The sequence below is a fragment of the Polypterus senegalus genome, chromosome 11 (genome assembly GCF_016835505.1).
Source record: "Polypterus senegalus isolate Bchr_013 chromosome 11, ASM1683550v1, whole genome shotgun sequence".
Classification (NCBI taxonomy): domain Eukaryota; kingdom Metazoa; phylum Chordata; class Cladistia; order Polypteriformes; family Polypteridae; genus Polypterus; species Polypterus senegalus.
Genome location: NC_053164.1, coordinates 58,644,841 through 58,663,354, shown reverse-complemented (window position 1 = coordinate 58,663,354; position 18,514 = coordinate 58,644,841). Strand labels below are relative to the sequence as shown.

The window sequence follows — 18,514 nt, the reverse complement described above, 5'->3', positions numbered from 1 at the left end:
CCAGAACTGTCACTTCAAGCAATTGAACAAGCCAGTCCCACGCCGTCACTTTATGGACTAAAACTCTGTGACCGCAATTATATTCATTTTACATACTTATCACTAGTTTTTGGTCATTTGTTGTATTTTCTTTGTGGTATTCATTCAGTCTATGTCTTTTGATGTTTGAGGCACGGTGGTGCAGTGGGTAGCACTGTTGCCTCACCACACAGATCCCATTTAACTTCAAATCATTTCACTGAGTTCAGAGAAGTTCAGAGAACGTTATCATGATTTCACCAAACTCACAGCGAAGCAAAGTCCGCAGATTTCGCTAATCACTGTAACTGGATATATGAATGGATGATATATTGTCTTTGATTATTCCATGATTGGTTACATATTGCTTAATGCCGCAGCCTCATAGCTCCAGAAAAATGGATTTAAACGCTGGCCTCATATTTAATTGAGTTAAATCATTTATTATTTCTATACAAAATCAATTATGAATAAACATTTTCCACTGCCACATCATCTTAGCAACTGCGGATAGTAAATTATAAAAAAAATCAACAATATGAAAACTTTATGTGAGCTACAGTAAGAGTGATGTTCAAAATGTTTCCACACTTTTATATTTTCATTGAAAACAGTGAAGGCAGGAGGAGTAGTAATTGGGCATTGTGGCCGGAGACCTTGCCCACCAGGACACCTGGAGAAGAGAAGTACCGGGAAAGGGGCGATATCTTCCCTGGGCGCAAGAGGGCAGCCCCCCCGGATTACATCAGGGCCATGGATTGGGAGTTTAGAAGCTCAACCCTGTTGGGGTCCGTGGCCACCGCCAGGGGGTGCCTGAATGACCTCGGAGCCCTGGATGGCAGCACTTCTCTCACACCAGGAAGTGCTTCAGGAAATTCATCAGGGCGCACCTGGAGCACATCCAGGTGCAACATAAAAGGGGCCGCCTCACTCCATTCGGGGAGCTGGAGTCGGGAGGAAGAGGACGGAGCTTGCGAGGAGAGGAGTAGAGGCGGCAGAAGAAGAGAGAAAAGATGGGACTGCGAGTAGATAGAGGCTGTTTAAGTGCATTGTGTGGTGTTGTAAAAGGGCAAAGAGAATTAAACGTGTGTTCTGGACATCTGGCCGTCTTATTGTCTGTCTGTTTCAGGGCTTCTATCACAGCTTTAAAAAGTTGGTATGTAATTTGTTTTTGAAATTCGTAATAATTAGAGTTTAAAAAAGTATGGAAACTTTTTTGAATGTCCCTCATAAAAACTGTCATAAGCTGACCTGCAGGTGTAGAATTTATGTGATTTTTCACAAAAGTTAATTTATTATATATAAAATATGCTTCAGGTTCTTATAAGATATTTTTTGACTTGTAAGGTTACCTCTAGATTAATGAATGGAGGCAAAGTAATTTGAGTGGCACAGGATGTTGCTTTTGTTATGACTGATAATGACTTAACTAGTAAAACACTCTGAATGCCTGTGCCACAGCATTTTCAAACTTTTGAACTGTACATTAAATATAAAGCATTCCCTCAAAATAGCACAACAGCTATAAGTGGCCAACCTCACCATATTGTACCCACCTGAAAGAAATCACACATTAAATAACTCAAGTGTCTTGAGGAGCATACAGTCTATGTTCAAAATAACCACTTGGTAAGTGCAATGTATAAAAGTTTCCACAGGGATAAATTATTGCTATATTTATGTAGTGAATAAATAATTACAATGGTATAATTATGATAAACAGCATTGTTTCAAGTGGGAAATGACATTGCCCTTTAGCTATGGTTCCATAAATTAACCAAAACATAACATGAGCTTTATTTACTGTCATCAAAAAGGAAAAAAACAAACCAGAGGCAATAATACAGTTCTGCCAACTGAATGACAAAGCCATGCCTAAACAGTGTGAGTGCTCACAGAGCACTCCATTACGATAGCTGATGGAAATGAAGTTCATGTGAAAGTTGTGCTGTGCTTTGGGTAAAGTTGAGGTTAATGTAATTACCACACATCAAAAGAGAGACTAAATGTTGTATATATATTGTGTCAGTCGTAGTAAAATAAGCTCAGCAGAGTTTAAAGAGTTTCGGCTATTGCGTTATACCAGTCTTGCAGTGAACCAATGAATCTTCTGCTGGTGAGCTCTTAAGTAAGCATGTCTGCTTTTACTGTATCTATTCTCCTCAGGATGCTGCCAATTGCATTTCTCCAGCACTGATTGATTCCCTCTGGCATGGTGCCTTTGCACTTCTTATTCAGGTTACTAAGTTGTCCACACTTAGCTATGTGTTATAGGGTATTATAGGGGTACGAGTATTGAAGTTTTAGATTTTGTTTGTGATTTTAGCAGTATGACTTTTTTGTTATGATTCTTAGTGTTTTGGGTTACTAATCAGTCCTAAACTTCAGCAGTTCTGCCCTCAGTTGTTATGATTCTTCATTGTGGCATTCCTGGAGTCAATTACTTTCATTTTTATTTATTTATTTCTTATTCTGTTTCTTTCATTATTATTAAGGTGACATCACCACAACACCATTTTGTATTATCATCAGTACATTATTCCCCATCTATTTAAGATGGTGGCATGCATCTGTTTTTATCCCAGTGTTGGGTCAATTCTTAAAGAATAATCTGTCTGTTAGAAAAAAGATTTCTGGCTTCTAATCTACCTAGTATATGACATTGACTTCTGTTTTATGTTCCTGTTTTTGGTTTCTTGGTTTACTTTGTCTTTTCTATTTTTTGAACTCCTGCCTCCATCCTAACCACATTACTGCCGATTCCGAATAGGCTTTCTCCATCTCCTGGTATTTTCCATCTATTTTTTATCTGCCACAGTGAAGCAAAAAAGGATGATTAGGCCTCCAAATAGCACCAGTCTGACCAGGACTCCATGAAGTGTGACCCCAAAGTATGCCTTACCCCAGGCACCAGGACCACAAATTCAACAACCTGGCTTATAGGCTTGCCAGAGCCAAAATAGAGCTTAAGTCCCTTAAAGAGGAAAGCCATAAAACCTCTGATTAAACACAAAACATGGCAAGATCCTTATATTTAAAGACATATTCAAAAAAAAGGAAACAAAGCAGTAACAAAAAAGAGCAAAAATGGTTCTAAATCAAAATCATAATCAAAACACCAAAACCAAAGAAACCAAACAAGAACAAAAATAAAGTGAGAGTTGAAACAAACCATAATTCTGATTAAGCCAAAGCTGTTGAACACTCTAAAGCTTCAGTTTAAGCGCTGCTGGGGCCAGGACACCATCTGCATAATTAAGTGGCACTGCCTCCTTAGGTTCCAAATACTAGAGACAAGGCAGAATACATACATTACAACACAAAAGTATAGAAAATCATAAAATTACAAATGTAAAAAAACAAAACAGAACCAAAACACACCATTGTATGAAACAATACATAAACAGCAACAAAAAACTAAATAAACAAAATAAAATTAAGTCAGGTAAATAACCCTGGCTGAAACAAAACACCACCATTCTAAGAATCATACTCTAAATGCCTTTCCCTTACTGTAGCTTAGAACTGTCATTTTCTGAGGGTGGGCACTGTGATAGCTTTCAAGATTTCTGACTGGCTAAACCTCCTGCTCTGCTTAGCTGTGTCTATATGTGCTGTTATAGTATTCACACCTCAATTTCCATTTTGATTCTGCTATATCCAAAGTTTCTGCTTTCTGACCTACTCTTGATCTCATTCTCCACTTGTGTCTATTAGGTTTAGTTTCTGGTACTCTTTGCTTTAACTTATTTTCCTTACTCTGTTTTCAGTTTAGAACTCATACTGCTGCCTCACAGCTATAGGGATAACAGTTTCATATTTGTCTGAATGAATGTAAATATTATGGGTTTTCTGTTATTACACTGATCTCCTTTCCTATATTAATGACTTTGGTGTTACCTAAATCAGTATCTCTGATTTGGCTTAGCATGAGTGAGCATTATTATGAATCTTGAGAGTTCACATGCAAAAGTTCCCAAAAATGCTCACTAGAGGGACAAACCTGGCTACTAACAAGGGCAAACACAGAACCTTTATAGATAAAAAGATTCATTTTTCCCAAAAATGCTCTAGAAGAAAAAAATGTTCAGTGCAACACAAAAAGCAAAAAGTAATTGCCTGAAAAGGCAAATATATCCAAGGCAAACAAAGTCCAAATACAAAATCCAGAAAGTGATCAAAAAACTATAATGATATAGTAAATGACAAGGACAGGAAGAACCACAATAAACACTCACCAACTCCCAAGCACATTGAATGACTCCCACGTGTATTTGGTTAAAACATAAAGATCTGTGAGTTGCACCCGACTTTATGGGGCTGAGGGCAGTCGGCCTTGTGTGTTGAGAAACACAACACATGGCTGGTTATTACTACATCTTGTCACAAGTCATTTTTCTGTTGCTTAAATATCTGCAAGTTAAAATAAAACCATTACTGGTTTTTCCTGTTACTGGTACCAGAAAAGTCCAAAATGACTGACACTGAAGAAGTAGTAAAACAATCCAGAATATTCCGTATGGCTCAAAACAATAATTCAAAAATTCCAATATGTAAACATGTCCAGAGTTTCTACTCCAAGATAGAAATATTTTGTGTGAAAATTAAAAGGTTATTTTATTTACAATAAATGTTTTAAACATTTTCATTTCCTGATTTATTTGAGAATGATTTGAAATATCTCGTTGTGTAAATGAGAGCCACAAGAACAGGTCGTTTGTAGTTATCGGTCACATTTCTTTTTTGGACATATTCTTAGAAATCGCCTTAGTCAATGGGTGGGCCTCTCTGGCAGTGTCTTAAATTGGTTTGAATCCTTCCTGGCAGGTAGAAAATTCTTTGTGAGTTGTGGTAATCACATCTCAAAGACACATGATATCCGATATGGTGTTCCACAAGGCTCTATCCTGGGTCCGCTGCTCTTCTCAATCTACAAGCTTCCGTTAGGTCAGATTATCTCAGGGCACAACGTGAGCTACCACAGCTGTGCTGATGACACACAGCTGTATTTATCAATAGCACCTGATGACCCCGACTCTTTCGATACACTAACACAATGTCTTACTGGTATTTCTGAATGGATGAATAGTAATTTTCTCAAACTAAATAAAGAGAAAACTGAAATCTTAGTAATTGGCAATAATGGATTCAATGAGGTTATCAGAAATAAACTTGATGCACTAGGATTAAAAGTTAAGACGGAAGTAAAAAATTTAGGGGTAACCGTTGACTGTAATCTGAATTTTAAATCGCATATTCATCAGACCACTAGGACAGCATTTTTTCACTTAAGAAACATAGCAAAAGTTAGACCTCTTATATCATTGCAAGATGCTGAGAAATTAATTCACGCTTTTGTTATCAGTAGACTAGATTACTGTAAAGCACTCCTCTCAGGACTACCTAAAAAGACATAAATCACTTGCAACGAGTGCAGAATGCAGTTGCTCGAATCCTAACTGGGAAAAGAAAATCCGAACACATTTCTCCAGTTTTAATGTCACTACACTGGTTGCCTGTGTCATTCAGGATTGACTTTAAAATTCTGCTTATGGTTTATAAAGCCTTAAATAATCTCGCTCCATCTTATATATCGGAATGCCTGGCACCTTATATTCCAAATCGTAACCTTAGATCTTCAAATGAGTGTCTCCTTATAATTCCAAAAGCTAAACATAAAAGAAGTGGTGAGGCAGCCTTCTGCTGTAATGCACCTAAAATCTGGAATAGCCTGCCAATAGAAATTCGCCAGGCAAATACAGTAGAGCACTTTTAAAACACTGCTGAAAACACATTACTTTAACATGGCCTTTTTATAACTTCACTTTAACTTAATACTGATACTCTGTATGTTCAATTCTTCATAATAACTATTCATAGTGGCTCTAAAATCCGTACTGACCCCAACTCTCTCTTCTGTTTCTTTTCCAGTTTTTTGTGGTGGCGGCCTGCGCCACCACCACCTACTCAAAGCATCATGATGCACCAACAATAATGGATGGACTGAAAGTCAGAAGTCTACGTGACCATCATCATCAGGTCCTTCCATGAAAACCCTAAATACAAAGAGGACTGTTTGACTTATGTTAGGTAGATTGCCCAGAGGGGACTGGGTGGTCTCGTGGTCTGGAACCCCTACAGATTTTATTTTTTTTCTCCAGCTCTTGGAGTTTTTTTTTGTTTTTCTGTCCACCCTGGCCATCGGACCTTACTTATTCTATGTTAATTAATGTTGACTTATGTTTATTTTTTATTGTGTCTTCTATTTTTCTATTCATTTTGTAAAGCACTTTGAGCTACATTTTTTGTATGAATATGTGCTATATAATTAAATGTTGATTGATTGATTGATTGATATTCTATTGCTCAAATGTGTTTTCTTTCATATGATGTGTATGCTGACTTATATTACACATACAACCATGCACATGTACCTGTACAAAGTACAACACAGTGCATGTCGTCTTAGTGCAAAGTAACGAATGTGGGCAACAATTTTTGGATATTATCTGAACAATTGTTTGATTTTTATCATTCTTTTAAACCACAAGAGGGTCAATCATGGTCACAATTTAAAAAATCAATGTAAGTGCATAAGTGTGAACAGCCTGCTTTGATAAAAAAAAAATATACAAATAAAGTCTATGAAGACTCACATTTACTACACGATGAGTACTTTAGGTTGATAAACACAGTAACATTAAAGTCCTGGCAAAGCATAATTACTAACTTAACATAACATTTTCAACCTGCTTTATCATTCCATCACAGGGCCCACTTACAATACCTTCACAATCATATGGTTCAATCAAGCTGACCTATATTTTATTGGAAATGTACAAAGTAAGTCAGAGTATCCAGAAAAATCTACCCAGATTTTGGGTGAACATGCAAATTCCACAAAGATAACAGTGAGAAGTGGGATTCAAATCCAGGATGCTAGATCCATGATGGAACGCTGCTATCCACTGTGCCTCCATGCTGCTCTGGCATATTTCATGTGAAATATTATTTAGGTTCAGGAAATAGTCTAAAAATAATTTAGGGTTATTCAACCTATATGTTAATGAATTTAATTAAACATAGAATAATATTGACAAATAAACGTCTAACCTATTCAGTAGAGGGAAATCATGCAGGCACTTGGAACAGTTTTCTTTTCATTCCTTTTCTGACTTGCATTTCATGGTCATTGTGAACTGGGGTTTATAGCAACAGCATTAATCAAAAAAGGATTTTTAGATTTTTAGATGGTCATTGTGAACTGGGGTTTATAGCAACAGCATTAATCTAAAAAAAGGAATTAACCCTAAATGGGTGTATAATCACAGGGTACAGTCATACACACTAACTCCTACCCTCATTGTTCTTCCTCTTATTTAGTTACCTGCCACATGGCAGGTATTTCAATCGCCAGTTCCTCCATTGTATTCTGTCTTCTGCTCTTTTTTTCATTTCCTGGTATGATTTACCATCTTTCAGATAATATAACATGTTCTGCCATGGTTTTCCTTTTGACTTCTTTCCCTCCAGTTTAACCTACAGTTACTTGATTTGTTAGCTTCTTCTCACTGTCTCCACAATACTTCTTTCTTTATTAATCCTTTCCAACAATTTTTCACTTCATAATTTATCTATCCAAAAGATCTTTTCCATAATTCTCCATAGTGACAGTTCAAAAGCTTCCATTCTATGTATGTATATTCCCGTTCCTCATTGTCCATGTTTCTGCCCCATACAATGCTACACTCCAGACTGCTGTTTTTATTCTTCTATTCTTTAGTGTTCTATCTATTCTATTTATTTGCTTTTTTCATTTTGCTTTGAAGGATGCTTTTCCTTTGCTCAAAATATTTTTATTTTTTTTTCACTTTTTCTATCCATTGAGAGCATACTTCTCAAATATTTGAAAGTGTACTTCTTCCAAGATGTGTTCTCCAATTTTAATTATCGGTTTCATTGTTCTTTCCTTTGTTATGCACAACACTTTTGTTGTCTTTATATTTCTTCATTCCATAGTTCTTACATGTGTAATCTAATTGCATGATGCTAATAATAAATCAACAGAAGAAGAGGTGGAGCTGGAAGAGGCAGAAGAAGTTAACAGTGAAGATTGGACCAAAATTGATGGAGATAGAAATAGAGTACTTGCTTATACTAGGCCAATTTATTTTCACTGATCAACCCAATTCACAAGTGTTTTGGCAGTGAGAGAAAACTCAGAGAGACAAATGAACACCATGCACACCTCACACAGACAGCAACTGGGACAGTATTCAGATCAATTTTGCTGGACCTGTGAGGGAGCAGCACTAATCACTGTATCACCTCCCTCCAAATGATCAGAGATATCCATTTACCAGTACATCCAGGTATTCTTCTATCCTGTCCATCATAAAAGTCATTACACCCAACATGCATTTCTTAAGTAATTCAGATGAAATAAGAATATTCAGAGAAAATATGAAGAGAACATACAGTACAAACTACTCATGCATTAGGTACCTGAAACTGGGAGTCCACCACTGCCCCACTGTGTATCCACTACTTTATTTTATCAATATCAAAGCATCAGCAGAGTAGGCAAAGAAAACTAAGTAGTTGAAAACAATGTGGTGCAGATCATAGTAGAGAGAAGCATTGGATCAAATAATTGTACATACAGTATCAACTGAATCATTTAAAAAGATCTTAATGTACTGTATAAAGTCATACTGTGTGGTTCCAACAGTTTTGCCTCTGCACAAGGAGATCAGTATTCTGGTGTCCAATTCCAGCTTTAAATCAAAGAGCAGAAAGTACTAAAGGTATAAACAGAAACAATTACTAAATTTGAACAAAACTATAAAGGGAGGAGGAGAAACATATAATGGACCCTGAAATTAATGTATATAGACCAGCAAATGAATAGTTGTGTATGCAACCGTGAAAATGTATCGATCAGTAAAGAGCAGACACTTGATGTGATGACCTGTTTGTAGACATAAGTGCAGGAACAAAATGTGATTGATAGCTGCCCAACCAGACAAGATAAATTATATGAGTATGTTCTACAAAATGTTTGGCTAAACAGCAGCATAGTTTAAAAATGACATTTATAGAGGAAATCACAGAAGTCCAAGAATGAGGTAATAAAGCTATGTGGTTAGAATGAAGTTATTTCCTTCTTCTAACAGTGACAGTAGAATTAACTGGTGTGAACTTCATCATTTTTCCATTCCAGTATAATTCCATGCTGGTTAAAATGGTAAAAATGGTAATGTGAAGAAGGCTCCACTGCATCTGTAGGGCATTGCCATGGAAAATAATGACAAATAGTGCATGTTCTTCTGTAATAATCGTAAAATATTTTGAGTGATGTTATTTTGCAGGCGTGACATTATAATAAATGTTTCCTCTTAAACAAGGGTAAGGTTAAGCCATGGAAGAAAAGTCATGGTGAGTCCAAAAAAATCAAGTTGTCTTTCCCATCTATGAGAAGGCTACTTACTCTAAAAGGGAAAAGATGAGGTAGAGAAAAATTCTACATCTTGTTTTCTAGCTGAGGTTATGTATGTAAAAAGATATATTTTCTATGCTTGTCTATAGTCCATAAGGTATAACCAACAGCGTTTTCCTGTCCCACTCCACAGGAAAATATGGCCATTAATCAGAAAAATAAATGTAACTGCTCCGTGTGAACATGTGCAGTATATGGATGGTGGTATTTACCCCATTAACATCCACATTGTAAAGCTCATGTACAAAAAAGAAATATGATTTAATGGGCTTCTTCACATCTTCACATCTGCTGCCAAAGAAACAGCCTCAACAATTCCTAGAGTTGTGTGATTTATTTCATAGTGATGAGAAAATCTGATTGGACTTTGTTCAGCTATAAACCATTTTCAAATGAGGCTTCTTAGGGGCAATATTAGTTTAATATATTTAAATATATATGACATCATAAAGAGATTTAAAGACTGAGATGCACTAAGGCTGAGAGAAGATGTATGGAATAAACAGAAAACTTATGCAGGCATCTGATTAAATCCATTTATAAGTTTTCTCTGTTTCCCCTCTCCCTCCCTCCCTCTTTCTAGGTTGTATCTTGTTTATAGCTCTCTCACTTTACACTTCCCTTCCACCCCTCCAGTTCAACTCCATCTCTCTCTCTCTCTCTCTCTTACTGACTTTCTTTCTGTTTTATACTAAGATCTTAAATGTAGCATTTCAATACTCCCTCCCTCCTTCCCTCCCTCTCTCTCTCTCACTCACTCTCACTCTCTCTCTGTCTCTCTCACAGTCACTCAATGACAGACCGAGAGAGACCCATGAAGAGAGTGAGATAGCCAGGCAGCTGGACCCTGAACAGGTAAACTTGCTACTTGGGGTATTTCTTCAGAGTGACATATAGATAGAAATGAAAGGTGCTACATAACCAATAGATAGATAGATAGATAGATAGATAGATAGATAGATAGATAGATAGATAGATAGATAGATAGATAGATAGATAGATAGATAGATAGATAGATAGATAGATAGATAGATAGATAGATCAAACAAGGTTATATTTTTAGCCTTATCTGCTTCATCTCATTTTAGTCAATTGCTAACACAATCTAAAATCAGCTGAATATTTGAAATTAAGTTTGTTGTTTAATAATTTGAGAGCATTAGCTGTAAGGTATTTCCTAAGATCTTTCTTATATATCAGTGAATTACAAGGTAGGGATTTCCTAAGACCCACTGAGGACTCTGTCTTGTAACAGAGTAGTAACTAATAAAAATGTATGGACATGAAACAAGAATTTATTTAAAGCAGAAGAAGCATCATAACGAAATCCATGATAATCAAAGGCTCTTTTGACAGAACAGGAATGCCTTTTCATTTCATTCCTGAAGAAAACACAGTTTAGGTTTGTGTGACTTTATAGCACTTTATGTTGTAAAGGCAGGGGAATTACAGATTCAGTTTAAATTGCATTAAAATGTCACTATAATGTTTACACTGACATATAATACTAAATTCCCTTTCACTAAGCTTACATATTTTACAAGTGTAATTATGGTAGGCACATTTCTGAAGGGCTCCAGAAATGTTGCTGAAAATTAATTAATTTAATGAGTTGTATTTTGATAGAGTGGGTATCACTGCCCCACTGTGCCTACTGAATGGAGTGTAAACGTTTTCACTGTGCTTGTGTAAGACGCTTCTGGTTTTCCTAGTTTCCTCCTTCAGTTCTAGTCTATATTGTTTAATTGACTATAAAATATTTTCAAGAGTGTGTGTGTGTGTGAGACATTTTTGGTGCCTTATGGTGGCCTGCTGTTCACATGCCTTGCACTTGTTGCTGATGACTTTTGTTTCATGTTCTTTTTTTGAGATCAATTTTTATTGAAAAATAATACAGTACAGAGATTACAGTGAAGTTTTTCTCTTTAGGCAGCATTGCAGCTAAACTTTTGATGGCCTCTAGATGGAAACTCCCTAATCATTTATCTTTTCAGCATTGGTGTTCGTCCTTTTTACATCTGAATTTACTTGACGCTTCAACTGCAAGAATTAATAATTTCACTACCATAACTACTAACTTGTGGAAAAATATAACCACAACAATTAAGAATAAATGAAATCTCATTTCGTAACATTCTCTGTATTAGGTTTGTTGCATATTCCTGAGGTAATGGTAAGGGAAAGTGAACCAGAAAATCTTTGAATGAATAGACATATATTATCAATCTTTTTTAATGCTTAAAGTGTCACATCAATGGGTTTAAGGAAAAAACATACAGAAATGATATGGTATTATAGCTTTATTGGGTCATTATTGTCATGTGTACAATGTACAGAGAAATCTTTACCTGCTGTAAGTCTTTATTATCTGGCATATAGAGTCCTAAAAATGTCAGACTGGTGACATAATTAGTGAGAATAAATACTTTTCCTTGAAAAATTATACTGTATTAAAATTACACTACATACTAAAAACTATATTGTATTATATTATATTATATTATCAGTAATGCCTCACTGTGACTATAAGTGCCAAATCAGATACTTTGTTTCTTTTCAGTCATCCTGGTGTGTATTCAGACCATTATTTATTTATGAGCTTCTGTAAAAATGCTAAAATACCTCATTGGAGCAAATATCTATCTATCTATCTATCTATCTATCTATCTATCTATCTATCTATCTATCTATCTATCTATCTATCTATCTATCTATCTATCATATTGCAGCATGGTGTCATAATCACAGCCAGCAGTGAGTCTTCACGTTCTCCAAAGGCTTACATGAAGTTTATTCTTTAGGTACTCTAGACGTCATTCCACAACCCTAAGGTTAGGTTTGATTAGTACAGCTAACTTAGTCCTGAGTGATTGTGGGTATGTGAATGACTGGATCCTGCTATAGGTTGGTGGTCTGCTAGGGATGGAATCAGCCTTGTTCGTGATGTAGCTGGAATAGACCCTAACCCTACACAATACTATATAAGTGGGTTTGAGAATGTTATGATACATTATAGTAGCCATTAGTTTTTCAAGCACCTTTTTCCATTCCAGGGTTTTATGGAGTTGAGGCATATACTGACAAAACATAACAGTGTTTGTCATGTCAAACTATTGTGCAGTAATGTCAGTTTGATGACAGCATTACTAACCTGCCTAAGCTACAAAAGCTCTTCTTTAATTCAAACAATTAGCCATCTTGTATATCCAGTGTGCAAACAGACTGTAAGTCTGATAGCTGAGGTTAACTGTCAAGTGTGAATCCAATTTTGGTTATAACATGTTTAGCACCATTAGTGGTTGGTGTTTATAAAGAAATAAATACATACATTGCGTAAAAAACATAAAAACATAACAAAACATAAAAAACTGAGTGTACAATTCTCACACTGACAAATTGTTTAACTCAATCAGTTATACATCAAGCTCTCCAATTTTCAAAACCTTACTCCTTTACTGTGTATTGCACCATCAATGCAGAGTCTATGCGAGTGCTATCAGGTGCCTGCAGATATCAATATGAGGTTGGCACACTCTCACACACACCCTCACTGACGCTAGGCCAATTAAGAGCTGCTAATGTATTTAATATTTAAGCCTTTCCGATTTTCTTTGCTGCTGTTTAGTATCCATAACCCAACCCCCATTGTTTAACAAAATCACTTGGCTGCCCAACTATGGCCTTTACAGAACTGAATACCAAATAAACAGATCTTTGTAGTGAGCTTGTTTTACTTGTACAAAACAATCCCGAAGTGATGTCAGCTTCTGTTGCATTTCCATTTTATTATGAAACAAAAGATACTGCAATAAAACTGAATGTATGCTCACTGGAGGTGCAAAGCAATTCTTGAAAAAACCTGTCAAAATGAAATAAATGAACAAAATCTGCAGATACTGCATAGTAGAAACACAAAGTTACAGTAGTCAGTGGATCTAGTTCAACATTGCTGGTTCTGCTAGTGAGCAGGGGGGCCACCAGGCAGTGAAGGCTGGGACAGGAAAGGGACAGAGCCGAACAGTTCCATTAGAAGGATATGAAAACTTGCAATGGCAATGAGGATGGAGGAAATAAAGGAGGAATATAAATAACCACCAGGGGACAGTAAGCCTATCAGCCCCAAAATGTCCCAAAATGGCCATAGCGAGTGCCATAAGTCTGAAGCAAGAAGGACAGTGTAGGAGAAAATACAATACATTTTCCCAGATATGTTGTAGAAATGCCTGACCCTTCTTTAGAGGTAGGAGAACCTCACAGAAAGAGGGTAGGAAAGTAAAAGCCCCCCTAGCAGATAGAGGACAGTACAGTATCCCAGCCCAGGAATAACCCTATAAAACAGCAATCTGAGAGAACAGTGTGTAGGCTGATTGTCACCACTCCATCTCATCAGCCGGCAGCAACAAGCCTTAAATGAAAAGAAAGGAAGCTTGTGGCCCTTTAGGTAAGGCATCCCAGGGTCTGCCTAAGAGACCCTTTAAGTGCTACAGAAGGATACGGGGTGCAGTAGTCTTAGAGACTACCAGTGGGCACTGCAGCTTGGTGGCTCAGTGCCTTTAGAGAACCCTTTCTGATCCAGGTAGTAATTCCAGGCATGGTTGGATGTGACCTGAAGAGGCAGAGTAAAGCCACCTCAAGCCAGTGTTTAACTGACTCTAGAATTCGGAGATTAGATAGAAGGAAGAGATGCAAGAATAAAGGCAGTGTGTGTGTGTGTTTGTGTGTGTGTGTAAGAGAGACAGAGTGATACAGATGGGAGGAAGTAAAGACTGTGTACTGTAAAGTGAGAAAATGGGTGCACGAACCTTGCAGGTAGGCTAAGTTTGAAGACTAGTGCAAGGTGGCCCAGAGTGGCATCAGGATTGTTACTTTTTGCTTACTTTGCACACTTTTCTCTTCTACCTGTATTCATCCCTCTTGTGTTTATTTGACAAGAGTAAAGAGATCATGAGTTTGCATGCTGGGTCCTTCATGCGTGGAGCACTTTGAGTGGTGAGAAAGACTCTATATAAATGTAAACTATCATTATTATTAAGAAATATGTCATGTTTCTCTCTAGAACTGGGCTTAAGGTACTATAATGGTAGCACTCCATCTTGCTACAAATTTATTTTTTATTTTGGGAAAGGTGGAATCAAGAAGCACAACGTGTAACTTGTATGAACCTATGAATACGTCTGAAGCAGTCTTTACAGAAAAATCCGGGTGACTTCAGGCTATTTTTAATTTTGAATCCACAGGGTAATGTCCTTTTGAATATCTTTGGAGGAAAATAGGAGCTCCACTAAGATAAACTGAAATGTTGAGCCTCTGCTCCATGTGTGGTTGGAGAAATGGTTCAAATGGCCCACAAAGTCTGATTATAATTCTTTGATGTGTTAACCTGGCATAACACCAAGCCACATAATCTAAACAAAAAAAAGATGAGTAATAAATATTTGCATTGTAGCCAATGATCTCTTAAAAAAATAATATTTCTTCACGTTATTTACTACAGGAGTAAGAGTCATATAGCTACTCTGAATTCCCTAAAATGTAGCAAAATACAAAAATAAAGGTGCAGGGAAAGTGAAAGACACCCAAGCCTAGGGTCAGAGGAACAGGAACACTCTGACAGGTGTCAGCACTGGGGCTGACAAGTCCTTGTCTTTTTAAGAAGGTCCGGCAGAGGCCATGAAGCAGGCTTTTCTGCCTAAGTGCTGTCTGAGACAGCCTTTGTTTGTTTTTGCGTCTCCTGGACACGGAAATGTCACCCTTTGGCAGGATTCGAGGCCGGGGCGTGCGAGGAGAGCTGCTAATGTGCATTTCTTTCTCAGACAACAAGCAGTTCTGTCAGTAATTAGCAATGTTAGGAAAACGGCTGGGCTGTTGAGCAGGATGTAGGCAATATCTGAGAAAGAACTTCAAGCAATCCTCAACTGCTTGAAAATATTTAGGAGGCTGACATCCGGCGAGGGGGCATCAAAAATGAGGCAAAAGTCACACAAGTCAATGATTCTAATTGAAAGAATGCAAGGGGGGGGGGAACACTGGAGCAGACACACATGCTTTTGTTTCTTTTATTTTCAGACAGATTTTAAGTAACACCTAAATATGATGTGTAAATGTGTATGTTTTCCATTATGCTTTATACTTTCAAAATCTGCTATAGATGTTAATTTCCAGTAATGGGGAGGCTAGAGGAGCCTTGTGACTTTCACCTGTAATCCAGGGACAGATTTCAGATTTACTCACTCTGAAGTTTTCAGCCTGCACAGTGAAAGGTGGAATTGAATGTTGCTGGCTTTCTGTCCTGCTCAACCATCTCATGGAATTTCACGCCTCACTTTATGGTGTTTCCAAGGCAATTAGGAGGTGATAAAAAGCAAAGTGTGTAGGTCCCACTTTTGTTTTAGGTCTTTTACCAGTATCCATAGAAGATGGTAATTTGGAAAACTAGTGAGGTCATCAAGAACATGACACCTTTCAACAAGTAAGCAACACCCTGCGCCTCTTCCAAGGCCTTCATTTTAGTATAGCTCCAGCTGCACCAGATGGTCTTTTAAATTTGTTCTCAGCATCCCCAAGGCAATCAGTCCTGCTCCCCATCATACATTGCTTGCATGTTGTTCTTGCCTCCAATTCTGGGACTATAAATCTTTGACAAGGTAAAATTGTGCTATGTCAAAATATAAATATTTTAATTACTGTACTACAGACTAGGGTTCTTTAGCAGATTACGGCATTAAGAATAGACTTATCAGATAATAATGTGAAGTACTAAAGAGTCTGAAAGGGTGCTCATTAGGCAAGAGGTTACTAGGGGCATCACTAAGGTGGTAGAAGTCAAGGTTAGGTCCAGCAGGAGACATCTAGGAGTGAAAAAGAAACAAACTCACAGTAGGAGAGGCCTTTCCCATGTCAGTGGTGGAACACATGGGCCACAAGAAGATCTAATGTTTTTCATAAGTTTTGAAATGTACAGGAGGACAAGAGGCTGAGATGCTAGTATAAGGGGGAGAGAGAGACAGAGAAGAATTTGTAAAAGGTGTATGGTACATCAAATGACAGAGTTACATGCCCTTCTCCATAGATGTCAATTGTACTCAAGAAATCCAGACAAGGGGTTGAAACACCCTACTAAAAGCACTAGTTTGTGGTGCAATGTTGAGAAATTTGGGGCCATGCTGCCCATTTAATGAGTAGGTTTGAGATTACTCACAGGAGGCCAGGACTCTCCTGTGTAACTAATAGGGTTCAGCACATAATTACCAATCAAGAGCAGAGACCTTGCCTTTAAGTGCAAGTGAGGAAATGCTGGAACACAAGGCTAGAACTGTCCAAATAGTTCAATCCAGGCCTTACAGAAGACACAATATTGACAGGTAAGGACAACTCAGTAGGCAACTGACAAATGACTCATAACTTCTTTTATGAGACCAGTCATTTAGGCATATTTATTAGCAAAATCTGCAACTCCTCTTGGTCTCTGTCTAAACGATTGCCCTCTTTTAATCCCAAGGAGGCCTTGATCAGCCTTTCAGACAGTTCCTGCTATTTTAAGGGGTTCAAACAAAATGTTATCTGTCAGGTATTTCATTCATTTGAGCTCATTTGATGGTGATTTTTGCTATTTTACTTCCCTTTATTATTGCTAATGCCATTTCACTGTTTTAAGGACCCAAGAATGCTACTGCATCATGAAGTCATGTTGATTAGGTGTTGTCATGAGGTCTTGCTGACCATTTTGAGACACTGTAAAAGCAATTGTGGTAGCTCTGTTAAATTGTCAGTTTTTCTGCCCTTGTAATCAAATGCCAAACTCTTTTCATTACATAAAGCACTTTTGTAATTTAAAAAAAAAAAAACAAAGAAAACTGCACTGAAAAAGGAAGTGTACAGTACTTACCTTTACGCCATTGTGACAATATCATCATGCACTGCACACATCTGGTTGTCCTACCATAGCAACGATATGGATACTGACAGCAAACCATGATAAAATGTGCATTGCAGGAGATTGTGAAAATAATTCAACAACCTTAAAGCAATAAAATAAATAAATAATTAAACAATCAATTCTACGTACTTAAAAAACAACAAGCAGCTCTAAACACATGTTTCATTGGCAACTATTTTATTTGGAGAAGTTGAAGCTAAATATATAATCCAGATGCAAATACAAAACTCTACAAAGAGCTAAATGTGGAGGGGATAAACAAGACATATGAACTGTGGGAAATTCCTAGTAATAGGACACTTTGTTTTTGCAAGAGACTCTTTCCTTTATTATTAGGTCATACTTACTAAACTGACTGACACCCGTGCCTCAACACAGTGCTGGCACTGAAGTCATCCACGAAAATCAGTGTGACACCAACAATGACAGGTGTCAAAAAAAAATGAAAACATACCAGTTAAATAAAAAAAGATGAGTAAAACTATTCTAAACAGTCAAAAATAATGTAATGACTAGAGACCCTAACACTTTGTAGTGCTGCCATTTAGCTTCCTGAGTTTAATTATAAGGTCTTTTAGGGCTTTAACATCATGTTGTTTTTGCTGTTACTGCTGAAATCTTGGTGGCACATTTGTACATGGTTACATTTATTTCGCAAGCTGACTGATCATAACATCACCTGCCTTAGCGTGTCATTCTTTAAATCCCTGGTACAACTCAGGGCTAATTTCACAAATCTGCTCTGAGACGTTCTAGGCCATGCTAGACACCCCAAACGTCCAGTGTTCCTTCCTGGACGTACAGTATCTTGATATTTACAGTTCCATTGACTTCCTGCAACAAGAAAACAACAGAGCATCTAGACTTCTGAATCATATTTAATTGGACTTCTCTTTATCACCAGGGGCAAACAGTGCATGGAAACAGAGCAGACTGTGATAACATACTGTACCCTGTAGTTAGGATATAGCGGGTTGGATAATGGATGGATGGATAGTAATATTGTCATGTGTATAGAATACTGTGACATTCTTCAAGTTCTTCTGTGACATCTCTTTGTG

General features: G+C 37.2%; 1 protein-coding gene across 1 annotated transcript in view; it reads left to right on the top strand.

The window, feature by feature from the left end:
• The first annotated feature begins 10,268 nt into the window (after positions 1 to 10,268).
• LOC120539034 (tenascin-like) overlaps positions 10,269 to 18,514 on the top strand; it is an 89,513-nt gene continuing 81,267 nt past the window's right edge. The window contains exon 1 of the mRNA XM_039768724.1: positions 10,269 to 10,372. The gene's annotated coding sequence lies outside the window, so the exon portion shown is untranslated. The remainder of the gene's footprint in view (positions 10,373 to 18,514) is intronic.